A 12,855-nucleotide genomic window follows, 5' to 3' on the forward strand; every position below is an offset into this window, starting at 1 on the left:
TAGCAAATTATAGGCTTTCAGCCCTGCCTAGCCTTCTGCCAATGTCATAATGGTAGAAGTCATTCTCTTACGAGACATGCTCTACAAGGCCAGAGGCTACATACCTATACCCAAGTGATGCTTATGTCATACACTTCGTGGTCTAAGGTATAACTTATTATCATAATAACACATGAAAGCACATTGAACATATAACACATAACATACAATTGTTCCTATATATTGAACTCACCTTGAAATAACCGGGGGTTAAAGTATTAATTTGGGCAGCACTTCGACTCTAAAAATGACTTTCTGTGACGAAACCGGAGATTTTAGTTGAAAACCAGCCCTACGGGGGCAGAGTTTCGACTTGAAAATATGATTTTCTCGGGAACTTCGAAGTGTCGGGACTTGCTTCGGGTGTCGGGGATGATACCGGGGCTTCGAGGGGTTTAAAGTGGGTAAAAAGGAGAGTAGAGAATGAAAGATGTAAGAATTTGTAACCTAAAACCGGCAGCCTCACATCCCTTTTATAGGGGTCCGAAGCAGCTTACTACGCGGGGCGTACGGGACACGCGTCCGATGATCCGAAGGAAGGGCACGTGGCTCGGACGTGTCCGCTATGTGGCTATCATGCGAAGACCGGCGACGTGGTCAATCCGAGGCCATGCCATGCGAACGCTGGGCGTAAGCCTCTACGCGGGGCGTACCTCATCGGATAAGTCTCGAATTTTTATTTATTTTTATTTAAAAACTTCAAAAATTCATATCTTTTGCATACGAGCTCCGTTTTTGACGTTCTTTATATGCACGCGTAGGTGAAATTATGCTCTACAACTTTCGTTTAGACTCCGTCGGCTAACTTTGAATATATTTTTAATATTATATTTTTAACGGGCCGGGACAGGAAAAGTCCGTTAAAAATTCATAACTTCTTCATCCGACGTCCGTTTTCGTCTGTCTTTTTACCGCTGTACTACTATTGTCAAGACCTTCGATTCTCGTTTAGGTTGCGTCGGCTAAAAATAACTCGATCTTTATTTCGAGTTTTTAGCTGTCTACTGTTATTCCGAAACTTAGAAAAATCATAACTTCCTCATACGAAGTCAGATTTGGACGTTCTTTTTATGAAAATTATCGGTTTAACGAATACTACGACTTTCGTTTAGATTACTAAAGCTAAAAAGTAGTTTATTGAAAACTCACTTTTTACGTCATACGGCGTCGTGCCGGTTCTGTCGCGAAACTTTAATAAGTCATAACTTCTTCGTTATAACTCGGATTTCGATGTGGTTTTCGCCTAAATGTTTCTAACGAGATTCTTTACAACTTTCAATAATATAATCTTACTTATTTCAAATTTTATATTTTCATTAAATTTCAATATTTGACTTTTGATTGGAATCTAATAAGACTTCAAATATTTTCCGAGTGATTCTAAATATAGTTTACTTTATTTCTAGAAAAAACTATCTGTTAGAACTCAACGCTCAAATTCATATAATATTTCATTATATTATTCACTTTTAAAATTACATAACATAATAACTGAACGTGTATGTTACATTCGAACTTGGATGACCTGCAACTAAAAAGATAAAGTAACAACTGTAATCCTATGACTTAGTGAGTAATCACAACACCCACCTATTATACATATCATATGCATTCCACATAATACATATAAGCATCAAATGATAAACACATATTACTGCTATTCTAACACATATTGTTGGCACCAACCATATACGAACAGGTTGATCCCCCTGAAGGGTCTGTCTCAGACACTGCCAAAGTGGGACTGATCACTTCCCCCGAAGGTTTATCATGATCATCCAAACTGGGACTGATCACTTCCCCTGAAGGGTCTCTCATGATCATCTAAACCTTGACCACTTCCCCCAAAGGGTTTGTCATGGCCAACATACTATCAAACTAGAATCTCCAAGGGGTTGTCCTCTAGTAAACATAAAATAAAACATAGTCCATATAATAAGTAAGTTCATGAAAATTCACTTGAAGCAACAAAACACAAAATAAAACCATCGAAGTGGCTAAGATGAATTTCTGGCTCTATGAACACCTACCCGCATAATAATAATCGGTACTTAGCTCATATTTCAAGAGCTACTTAATAATACTTCATAATATATTTCTTATGCACTTTTATTATTGTGACAATCTATATCAAAATATAAATACTTAATTTCAGGGTATGATATATTACCCCTAATTTATTCTAATGTCCTAGATAATAATTTAAACTTATATTATCACAAAGGCTATTATAAACGTCTAGCCTCAAGTCAAGTATAATTTATTGTACTTTTTTTTTACTTTCCTCAACCAAATGTAACAATACCTGATCTTATAAATTACTATAAGTTACACATGTGATTAATTTCGTATAATGTGATTAATACATTTTAATAGAAAATTCTTTTTGATTAAACCGAACAATTATTTCATTCAACTTAAGTGATTCTAAGGTTATGGAAAATAATATGATAATTTATCTATTTGGCCCGTAACTAAAACTTAATTAATATATATATATATATATATATATATATATATATATATATATATATATATATATATATATATATATATTCCAAAAACCTAAACCCAAAATGGCATGAATCCAACAGGCTAAAGGTCCAAGTCAAATACCCTAAAGTCTTCCAATACTAGCATAAATATTTATTTATTTATTAATTAGAGAAAATTACTAATGTAGTCAAATTTGTTAGTTAATTTGTAAAAAATAGCTAAAAAAATCAAAATTACACACAATAGCCATCAATTTCACAGATGGATTAGGATAAGCTATGAAATGAATATGCCATCTGTAAACATACAAACAATTTATGCACGTTTCTGTTTCGGAGACTTATACGTTAACATATGGATTTTCTATTTATTAAATCAGCAATAACCATCTATGAAATCATTGTTTAAAGTATAAATACCAACAAGTTAGCCCCATTTCATAGATGGATTGCATTCCATTTATGAAATGTTCTCATTCCATCTATGAAATCATTGTTAGAAGTATAAATCGCCCAATTTCATAGATGAATTATAATTCATCTATAAAATGTTTTCATTCCATCTTCGATTTGTGGGTAGATTTTTTTTTAAATAGTTAGTTTTGACTATGAATTTCTTAAGGTTGACTAAGAAATCAGACAATTATGACTACAAATTCGTACAAATTAGTAGATTTTATGTAGAAATATGCAAAAAAAAAAAAAAAAAAAACTTAGCATATGACTTATATCTTTGGAATTCTTGTTTAACGTCATAAGAATACATTTTCTCGTCCATAGATTCCTCAGATAATTTTCCCAATCACAAAACTAGAAAAAAGAGTGATTTCAAAAAAAAAGTTTTATACCTAAAACCAAGGTTCTAAAAAGCTTGTCATGGCTCCGCCATGGCGCGCCACGACTCCAAGGCTTGTACCTGCCGCCAAACTTTACCAAAACGCCGTCTTAACTCATATATGCGTATAAAAATGAATAATAGTTGAAAATACATATAAAAATATTAATTATATACAAATTGCCGCCTTATGTCACGCCTTAAAAACGACGTGGCTCGCCAAGACTCAGGAAAGCTTGAGGCTTGACATTGCCGCAAAGTCACGCCTTACGTTATTTAGAACCTCGCCTAAAACTGACTGATTTCATAGGTGGAATGACTAATTTCATAGATGGATTTTCCATCTGTGAACGTACAAGTCTCCAAAGCAGAAACGTGCATAAACTGCTTGTACGTTCACAGATGGAATACTCATTTCATAGTTGGTCCTAATCTATCTATGAAATTGATGGCTATTATGTGTAATTTTGATTTTTTTTTTTGGCTATTTTTTATAAAGTAATTAACAAATTTAGCTATATTAATAATTTTCTCTATTTATTAATTACTTTATCATTTGTAGCAAAAATCCTATAAATATATTTTCAAACTAATTAATACGCCAATGACTACTCATTTCTATATAATTAATAATCCTAATATTTATATTCCTCTAAAAAAAAGTTAAAAACATAGGAGTAAATCCATTTTCATTAGGACATCGACTTCTTTGTAATAAATTTTCTCATTTATGGCTGAATTAGATGCTATTTGGTTGAAAGTAAATGATTCACTGTCGCATCATTAAGATGCTTAAATGATATAAAATCTTGAATGTTTGCAAGGCTTGAATAATTCGAAATTGTTGAGTAAGGTTGTTAAATGGATCCATTGAATAAGATAAATTATAATTTTAAAATTCTAACAAACCAACTTCAAAGAACACATCTTAGTAATTTATTTCACAAAATAACAAATTCGACCGTAAAGGAACATATTAATCAAAATCATAATTTATCAAAATCTAAAATTACAAAATATGTCATCAAATCTTCAAAAACCCCGATCTTTAAAATTGAATCTCTAAAATTATAAAACATACTATGAAATATGGTCTAATAGTGTATCAATAATTGCATTATGGTTTTAACCTTTAGTAAACATGTGGAAGGTAGCCAATAAAAACTCAACAAATACACTCCCAAATCTAATTAAATATAATGAAACCGTTCCATATTCAAGTTAATTTATATATGAAAGTGATATGTTCCATATTCAAGTAAATTTATATATGAAAGTGATGCAAATCAAATAAAGTCCATCCTAACATGGATAGGGAACCATTCATAGCTAGCATAACTGCACAAGTCATTCAACATTATTGATGTTTCTTTTGTTAATTCAATCATTATCTTACAACAAAATTTATTATTTGATGATTCCTAAGTCTTCCAAACTATTAGACCAAAACCTACAACCCGCAAAACGTTTTATGTTCAACATTTAATTATGTAACAACATTAATAAGAAGTAAAAGTTCAAAAAGATTAAATAATAGTCTTCCTAAAATTTGAACATGGAGGAAAAAATGAAAATTTTGTTAGCATAATAAGTTATTTGGGTTCTTTTTGTATTAGGTCTTATGTTTAGCACATTAATTTGGTAAATCCTTGATAATTTTTCTATTTATAGCCTTATTTACCTTTCTTGTATTGATAATTTTTTTATCACCATAACCTTTTTGTCTTTAAATAGTCTTCTATCAACAATATAATTTAACCATTTTCTTTCTATATTATTATTAGTTCTCTTTAGATTTTTATTATTTCACATAGTATCAGAGTCGTGTTCGATCCGTTTTTTACAATTGTTTGGTATGTTTTTCTGATTCGTTTCTTTATTTCTTTTGGTTTGATTTGTTCGAATTTGTCGTTTTGAGGGTTTTGATTGTTGTTGATTATTTCGTCACTTTTTTGGTTTGATTTGTTCGTTTTTTTGTCGATTTCGCGTCTCGATCTGCTATATCGCGCCGTGAAAATACATTTTGATTGATATTTTGGATGCGATTTTGTGAATGTCGTCGCAATTTGTGAATCATGACACAATTTTAGGTATGATTTTTTGATCTGTTTCGATATTCCGATTGCTTTTATTTGTTCAATTTTGTTTTTTTTTTAGGGTTTCGATTATTGTTGGTATTCGTATTTCGTGCCGCGTATGGGTTGTTTACGCCGCAATTTGGGATTTTTTCGTCGATATTTAGCCGCGATGTCTTGTTGTCGCTGCGAAAATACCTGTAAAGCTTGTGTTCCAGGTAATTTTTTATTATAAATTTTCATATTATAAGTTGTTTGCAAAAATGGTCCCTACGCAGGGCATATGTGATAGGTACGCCGGACGTAGGTCATTTAATGTGGATCGCGGGTTCCCTCGATTATGCTAAGCATACGTGCTAGGTACACACGACGTACTCATGCAGGCCCTAAACCCAAAGTTTTAGGGTTTGGATCCTATTTGAACACCTTAAGACCTCAAGGTGCCTTCATAACCAGCCTACACTCTCCTTTTTTCTGTTATTTCGAAACCCTAGCAACCTTGTGAGGTTCTTGAGCTCTTAGAGCGAAACTTTGTGTGTTTTGGTGCATACTGAAGAAGGAGTCCATTGGTGAGGTGTTGGGAGCATGGAGCCTGTGGATCCGGACTTGGTTTTTCATCTAGCATCTTCTGGATAAAGCTTTAACTTTATGGCTCTTTAGTGTAGATCTAGTTTTGGGTTATGTTTTGGTCCCATGGCTTGGATATTGTGAGTAAAAGTTACTCCAAAACCTTTGAGCGTCATTTCAAGCCATTTTTGAGTTTGATAAGTCATAAATATCGGATCTTGAGGGTTTTAGTCCACCCATGCATGAGTTGTTGGTCTTGTTATGAAGTTATGGACCTAGGGTTTAGTTTTGGGTCCTAATAAACCATGAAAAAGCTTAAAGTTGCCAATTTTATCAATTAAGACCTTCGCAAGATTTAGATCTGCGAATTGGACATTTGGACTTTAAGCATTAAGAGCTTAATGATGATTTTGGTCATCAGTGAAGTACGTTGGACGCACCCTCTAGGTACGCATGGCGTAACGAGTTTAGCCCGATTGTATTTTATGTTGAAGCCCAGTAGGCAGGGTGTAATTAGGTGGTACACATGGAGTACTCACCAGAAGGCCATTTGGGCTATTTTTAGGCCTTGGATCATTATAGGTTTGGGTCACGGTTAGACGGGTCAAGTAGGGGAAAGGTAAAATAGTCTTTTACCATTAGCATGTTAGAATATGATATGGACCATTTATTATGGGTTATTACCCTGATTATTTATTAGGGTTAATTTTGGATATGTTCGGTGTGAGGCGTCGTGGTAGTAGCAGCTCGAGAGTGTGATTTGTTCATCTTCAGATTGAGGTGAGTCTCCTCACTATACTTGTGGGTCGATGACACCAGTGTCGACACACTAGATTATGTTGTAGGATAGTAGTAGTCTTCGTGACACTTACTGATATGTTTGTATGTGCTTGTTGTCCTTGTGACTCTTGCTAGTATGATTGTATGCTTATATGTAGCGGTGAAATAGACCCGTACCGGTTGAAAGATACCGAAGGATTCGGAAGGGAATATCAAGTCGGAAGGGACTCATGGAGTCGGATGGGACTCAGAGAGTTGAAATGGACTTAGGAGTGAAATAGACCCATTACAACTTTAGGCTGATATGCATGCATGCTATGTATGATGTGTATGTATGGTATGTGGTATTTTAGGGAACTCACTAAGCTTTGTGCTTACGGTTTATGTTTAAATGTTTTTTAGGTACTTTCGGTTCAAAAGGGAAGGGCCCAACATGATCACATCACATCCACCAGTATCAAGCTTTTATGATTTTGGGAATATACTCTGATAACTATTTTCACATTGACATACTTTTGATGGTTTAAGATGAATATCTGATGGTTTTGGTTGACTTAAAAAAATTTACTTATGATTTTTGGGATGTTACAAGTTGGTATCAAAGCCTTGGTTTGAGGGATTCAGACACACTCTTGACTGTGTCTGAACTCAAATTGAGGAATTAAGTGAAAAGAAAAAGATTTTTCTAAAAGGATTTTTATAAAATGGGTTGTGATGCTTGCAATCGGCCAAGCTCAAGTGAGTGTTCCCAAAATACAGATACATGTTTATTTGATTCAGTATGTGAATATACGAATAACATGCTAGATTAGGGCTAACGATCTGCTCAGAATTGTTTGTTAGGAGAGATGCCTTTGTATGCCTACTGTATGAGCCTATACAATTGCATGCTAGTATGGATTACAGATGATATGTTAGGATGGTCTGTTAGGCAGTACTCTAGTTAGAACTTGATGCTCGAATTATACTTGCTTTGTGATTTTAGGAACTACTACTAATACTAGTTAACTATCAAGCGAATATGCTAGGTTACATGTTACAGAAATTAGATAAGTTTAGAAAGTTAGGTTTAGCTCTATTGCACAACTCTTGTTTGAGTCCAACCGTTTTAGTGTGAGACCTTTCAGTCAAAGAATTATCTAGTGTCTGTTGCATGTAATTATATTTGTAAGATAGTTAGCAGGTATTAGCAGGAGTTTCTTCTGTAGCTGATGGCGGAGAGTGGCGGGAAGGTAATCCTAGGAGAACCTAGGAAGCAAGTTAGCTTATCAAATGAGTTGTTTAGAGGGAATGTAGAATGTTGGGTATGGGAGTTACTTAGAGGGGTCAGGGCGACTCTTGAAGAAAGTGCGGATAGGTGTGGAAGGTATTATTGGGCCCGTACTACTGAAAGCACAAGATCCGTACTCGAGTCAAGGGGAGTCACGAGGATACTAAGGAACTCTCTACGAGTGGAAAGTCTTAGAGTGTTTTCTGATGGTTTGCATTGTTTATTTTCAGTATGGTGGTCACTCGAGGTGGTCCAGGTCCTAGTGAGGGATCGGGTTCGGGTTCTGGAGCCAGACCCTTGGATGATCAAATGCGAGAGTTCATTTCGTCTGATATTACTCATAACATTTTGGAGCAGACTCCTATGATTTTTGGTTCGATCAAGAAGGGTATTAAGGCGCATTCTGTACTAAGATGGTGGCTATAGTGGCTGCATGCTCTTTGACTTTTCGAGAGTTTCGTGCATGTGGGGATCCTGAGTTCTTTTGGAAGAAGGACCCCATTTTTAGCAGACGGTGGTTGGCAGACATCGGGAACGCCTTCCGGTTCAACCTCTGTCCCGAGGAGGCGAAGGTCAGACTTGCATCCTGTATTCTGAAAGACAGAGCCCATGGCTGGTGGGGGGAGGTAGGACATGCTTTGGGAGGTGAGGCTGTTGAGGCGATGACTTGGGATGATTTTGTTACGAGATTCAAGGCTAAGTTTGCACCAGTGTTTGAGGTATATCAGCTGGCGAGAGAGTTTCAGTATCTCCGTCAGACTACTGAGTCAGTAGCAGAGGTTACTGCCATGTTCCGAGAGAGGGATTTGCTGGTTCCACAGTATGTGGCGAAGGAAGAGATGAAGAAGGCCAGATACCATGATATGTTGCAGGATGAGATACGGGAGTTTGTGAGCATGTCTAGCTGCAAGACATTGGAGGACATGATAGCTCGGGATCGCGAGCGGGAGATTGATATGGAGACAATGAGGAAGAGGAAGTTGGTTAAGGCGCAGGTATTGGAGGGCTCGGACAAGAAGCCCAAGATTGTTGATTCACGTTCAAGAGGCCATCAGGGCCACGAATGATGTGGCAAGTGCGGCAAGGCGCACGATGGAGTTTGTAGGATGGGTGGGTCCGACTGCTATAAGTGTGGCAAGACTGGCCAATTTAGTAGGGATTGCCCCACCATCCAGGTATCTTATCTGATTTGCTTCCATTGCAATAAGAGGGGCCACAAGAAGGAAAATTGTTCGAGTTTGACAGGAGGAGCGGAAGCAGCACTTGCTCCAGTGACATTGAGGATCACCGATGGCCGCCAGGGCAACGTGGATGCGCGAGTTGTGAGGACTAGAGCTTTCCAGCTGTCAGTCGAGGAGGCTCGCGCAACATCAGATGTGGTTACCGGTATGCCTCTTTCCCCTTATCTCATTTATTTCCTTGCTGTTTATGCTTATTATATATTTGATGTTATATAGGGACGTTCCTAGTGAACAGTGTTCTAGCTTTAGTTCTGTTTGATTCGGGCGCCACCCGATCGTTTGTATCTCTTTCGCTTAGCAAAAGATTCGGTGATGCTCTAGGGGATCTTGATTATCCATTAGAGGTAGAGATTGCCGACGTTCATCCGGTGAGGTTATCGAGGGTTTATCGAGGTTGTGTTCTGGATCTATTTAGCGAGCAATATCTGATTGATTTGGTTCCTATTCCTTTGTGCGAGAGCTTGGTGATCGTGGGGATGGATTGGTTGATCCCTAATGGGGCGATGATTGATTGCGGGAACCAGTTAATTTGGGTTCGAACCCCAAGTGGGGGATAACTAGTTATTCATGGCGAGGGTGCTCAACATGGACCGACTCTCTTTTCAGCTGCGAGAGCTAGGAGATACCTACATCATGGTTGTTTTAGATTTATGGCTTATGTATTGGATACCAGGGAGGAGAAAAAGAGGACGATTTATGATGTGTCGGTTGTTCGAGAGTATTCAGATGTGTTCCCGGAGGACTTTCCTGGAGTGCCTCCAGAGAGGCAGGTGGAGTTCCGTATTAATATGGTTCCAGGTTCGACTCTGATAGTCAAGGCACCTTATCAGTTAGCACCGCCGGAGATGCATGAGTTATCTACACAGTTGCACGAGTTGTTAGACAAGGGGTTTATCAGACAGAGTAGTTCACCCTGGGGAGCACCGATTCTATTCGTAAAGAAGAATGATGGCTCCCATAGGAGGTGCATCGATTATCGGGAGTTGAACAAGTTAACATTGAAGAATCATTATCCACTTCCGATGATTGATTATTTGTTCGACCAGTTACAGGGTGCATCTTGGTTCTCCAAGATTGACCTGCGTTCAAGCTATCATAAGATGAGGGTTAGGGATAAGAATGTCCAGAAGACGACTTTTAGGACTCGTTATGGTCATTACGAGTTTGTGGTGATGCCTTTCGGGCTCAATGCACTAACGACGTTCATGGATCTCATGAACAGAGTTTGCAGACCGATGCTGGATCGGTCAGTCATTGTGTTTATTGATGACATATTAGTCTATTCTGAGACCTAGGACCAGCATGATAATCATCTGCGAGAGGTTATGGAGACTCTGAGGAGGGAGAGGCTGTATGCTAAATTCTCCAAGTGTGAATTTTGGTTGCGTGAGGTACAGTTTCTAGGGCACATTGCCAATCAGATTGGTATATTGGTTGGTCCGGCCAAGATCGATGCCATGTTGCAGTGCGAGGTTCCGAGGTCTCCATATGAGATTCAAAGTTTCCTTGTTTTAGTTGGATATTATCGGAGGTTTATTGAGAATTCTCCAGGATCGCGATTCTGTTGACCAGGTTGACAAAGAAGTCTATTACTTTCCGTTGGGGGCTTGAGCAACAGGCAACGTTTGAGACTTTGAGGCAAAAGTTATGTGAGACTCCGATATTGACCTTGCCAGAGGGCATGGATGATTTCATGGTGTACTGCGATGCGTCGATTACAGGATTGGGTGGGGTGTTGATGCAGAGGGGTCATGTGATTGCTTATGCTTTGAGGCAAATGAAGCCTCATGAGGCGAACTATCCCATTCATGATTTGGAGTTTAGGGCAGTGGCTTTTTCCCTCAAGATTTGGCGTTATTACTTGTATGAGATTTGTTGTATCATCTACACGGACCACAAGAGTTTGAGGTATTTGATGGACCAGTCAAATATGAATATGAGGCAGCGCAGGTGGATTGATGTGGTGAAGGATTATGATTATGAGATCCTTTATCACCCTAGGAAGGCCAATATGGTGGCTGATGCTCTTAGCCGCAAGGTGGTTGGTAGTCCGATCAGGGATGTATGTATGAGGATGACGGTGATTACCCCCCTCTTGGAGTAAATCTGAGAAGCTCAGGTGGAGGCTATGAAAGAGGAGTACTGATGTGCATGGAAGTACCCACTAATTTTAATATTTATAACCTAACAAACTTAGACTAACTATGCACTTGTAGGCAGTGTACCTAGTCATATTACATTATAGCTTAGGTAAGTCGGATGTCGATCACAGGGAACAGTGTTATTAATTAATCTATTTACTACTAAATTAATCTAATTATTAACAAGCTAAAAATGGGGTTTTTATCTGATTTTTCAAGATCAGACTAACTTAACTAAAATTCGATCAACAATTAAAAGACACTTTTATCTAGTTCGAATCCACTTCGTCCTTATGGCTAGCTAATAATTATGGATTATTAAGTTGGTTATTATTATATTAGTAATTTAGGTCTAAATTTACCAATAGTTAATTAATTCATGTAAAACTATGTATGATCACACACAATTAAACACAGAACCAATTATGTTTATGAATATGCTATGTAAGATTTATCATGCAAACACAATTATGATCATAATCTATGTTCTCTAGCACAGCAAGGTTAATTACTTCAATTACTAACTAAGACTTTGGTCGATCCTAGCTCTAGCAATTCAATGTTCACTAAATTACTAGGTTATCAAGTTTATGCAGTTAATGGTCACTAAGCTACACATAACATGAATTTAAGCAATTAAAGCAACAACTTAAATATGCTAGGTAACAATAAATCAAACACAAGCAATTCACCAACTAAATAAATCCATAAACAATTATGCTATTCATAAGTTTGAAGCTTCATCTAGCTAGATAAGAGTAGCTAGATTCAGCTGCTCATAGTAGCAACTAACACATAAACACAACTTAAATAAGAAAACATGTTCATAGGTATTAATCAAATAAACAAATTATATACTTTTACTCTTTTGGTGTTGAAAACCCTTTTCCAGGACCTTTCCTCTGCTGTAAATCGCCTCCTGGAACCTCTTCCTTCAGCCAAAAGTCTCTCCAATCGTAATGGAGAGGGGTTTATATATTTTCTGGAAAATCACGTTCCACGTCGTGGCAGGAAGCTCCACGACGTGACTTCAGGAGTTATCCGTATTCGCCAAGGATTCTTTCTTCGCGTACGTATCTTCTGAAAAGATCGATTCCACGTCGTGGTTATCAAGTTCACGTCGTGGCCCCAGTATATTCCGCGAATTACTTCATCTTTTATGATTCAAGCCTCCAATGTTCCATAAATTGTCACTTCTGGTCCCTTCATTCTAAAATGCTTTATTTTGGCTGCAAATAACATTTTATCCTCATACGTACCATAATTCTATGCAAATAACCAAAATATTTAATAAAATGTAGATCAATATTGCCTAAAACTACGTATAAATATAGCAATATCAAAATACCCCACACTTAGGCTTTGCTTGCCCTCAAGCAAATCTGCTTATTTAAACTTAAACCTTCATCACT

The sequence above is a fragment of the Lactuca virosa genome, chromosome 6, assembly GCF_052849685.1.
Source record: "Lactuca virosa cultivar CGN04683 chromosome 6, Lactuca_virosa_CGN04683_v6, whole genome shotgun sequence".
In the NCBI taxonomy this organism is placed as follows: Eukaryota; Viridiplantae; Streptophyta; class Magnoliopsida; order Asterales; family Asteraceae; genus Lactuca; species Lactuca virosa.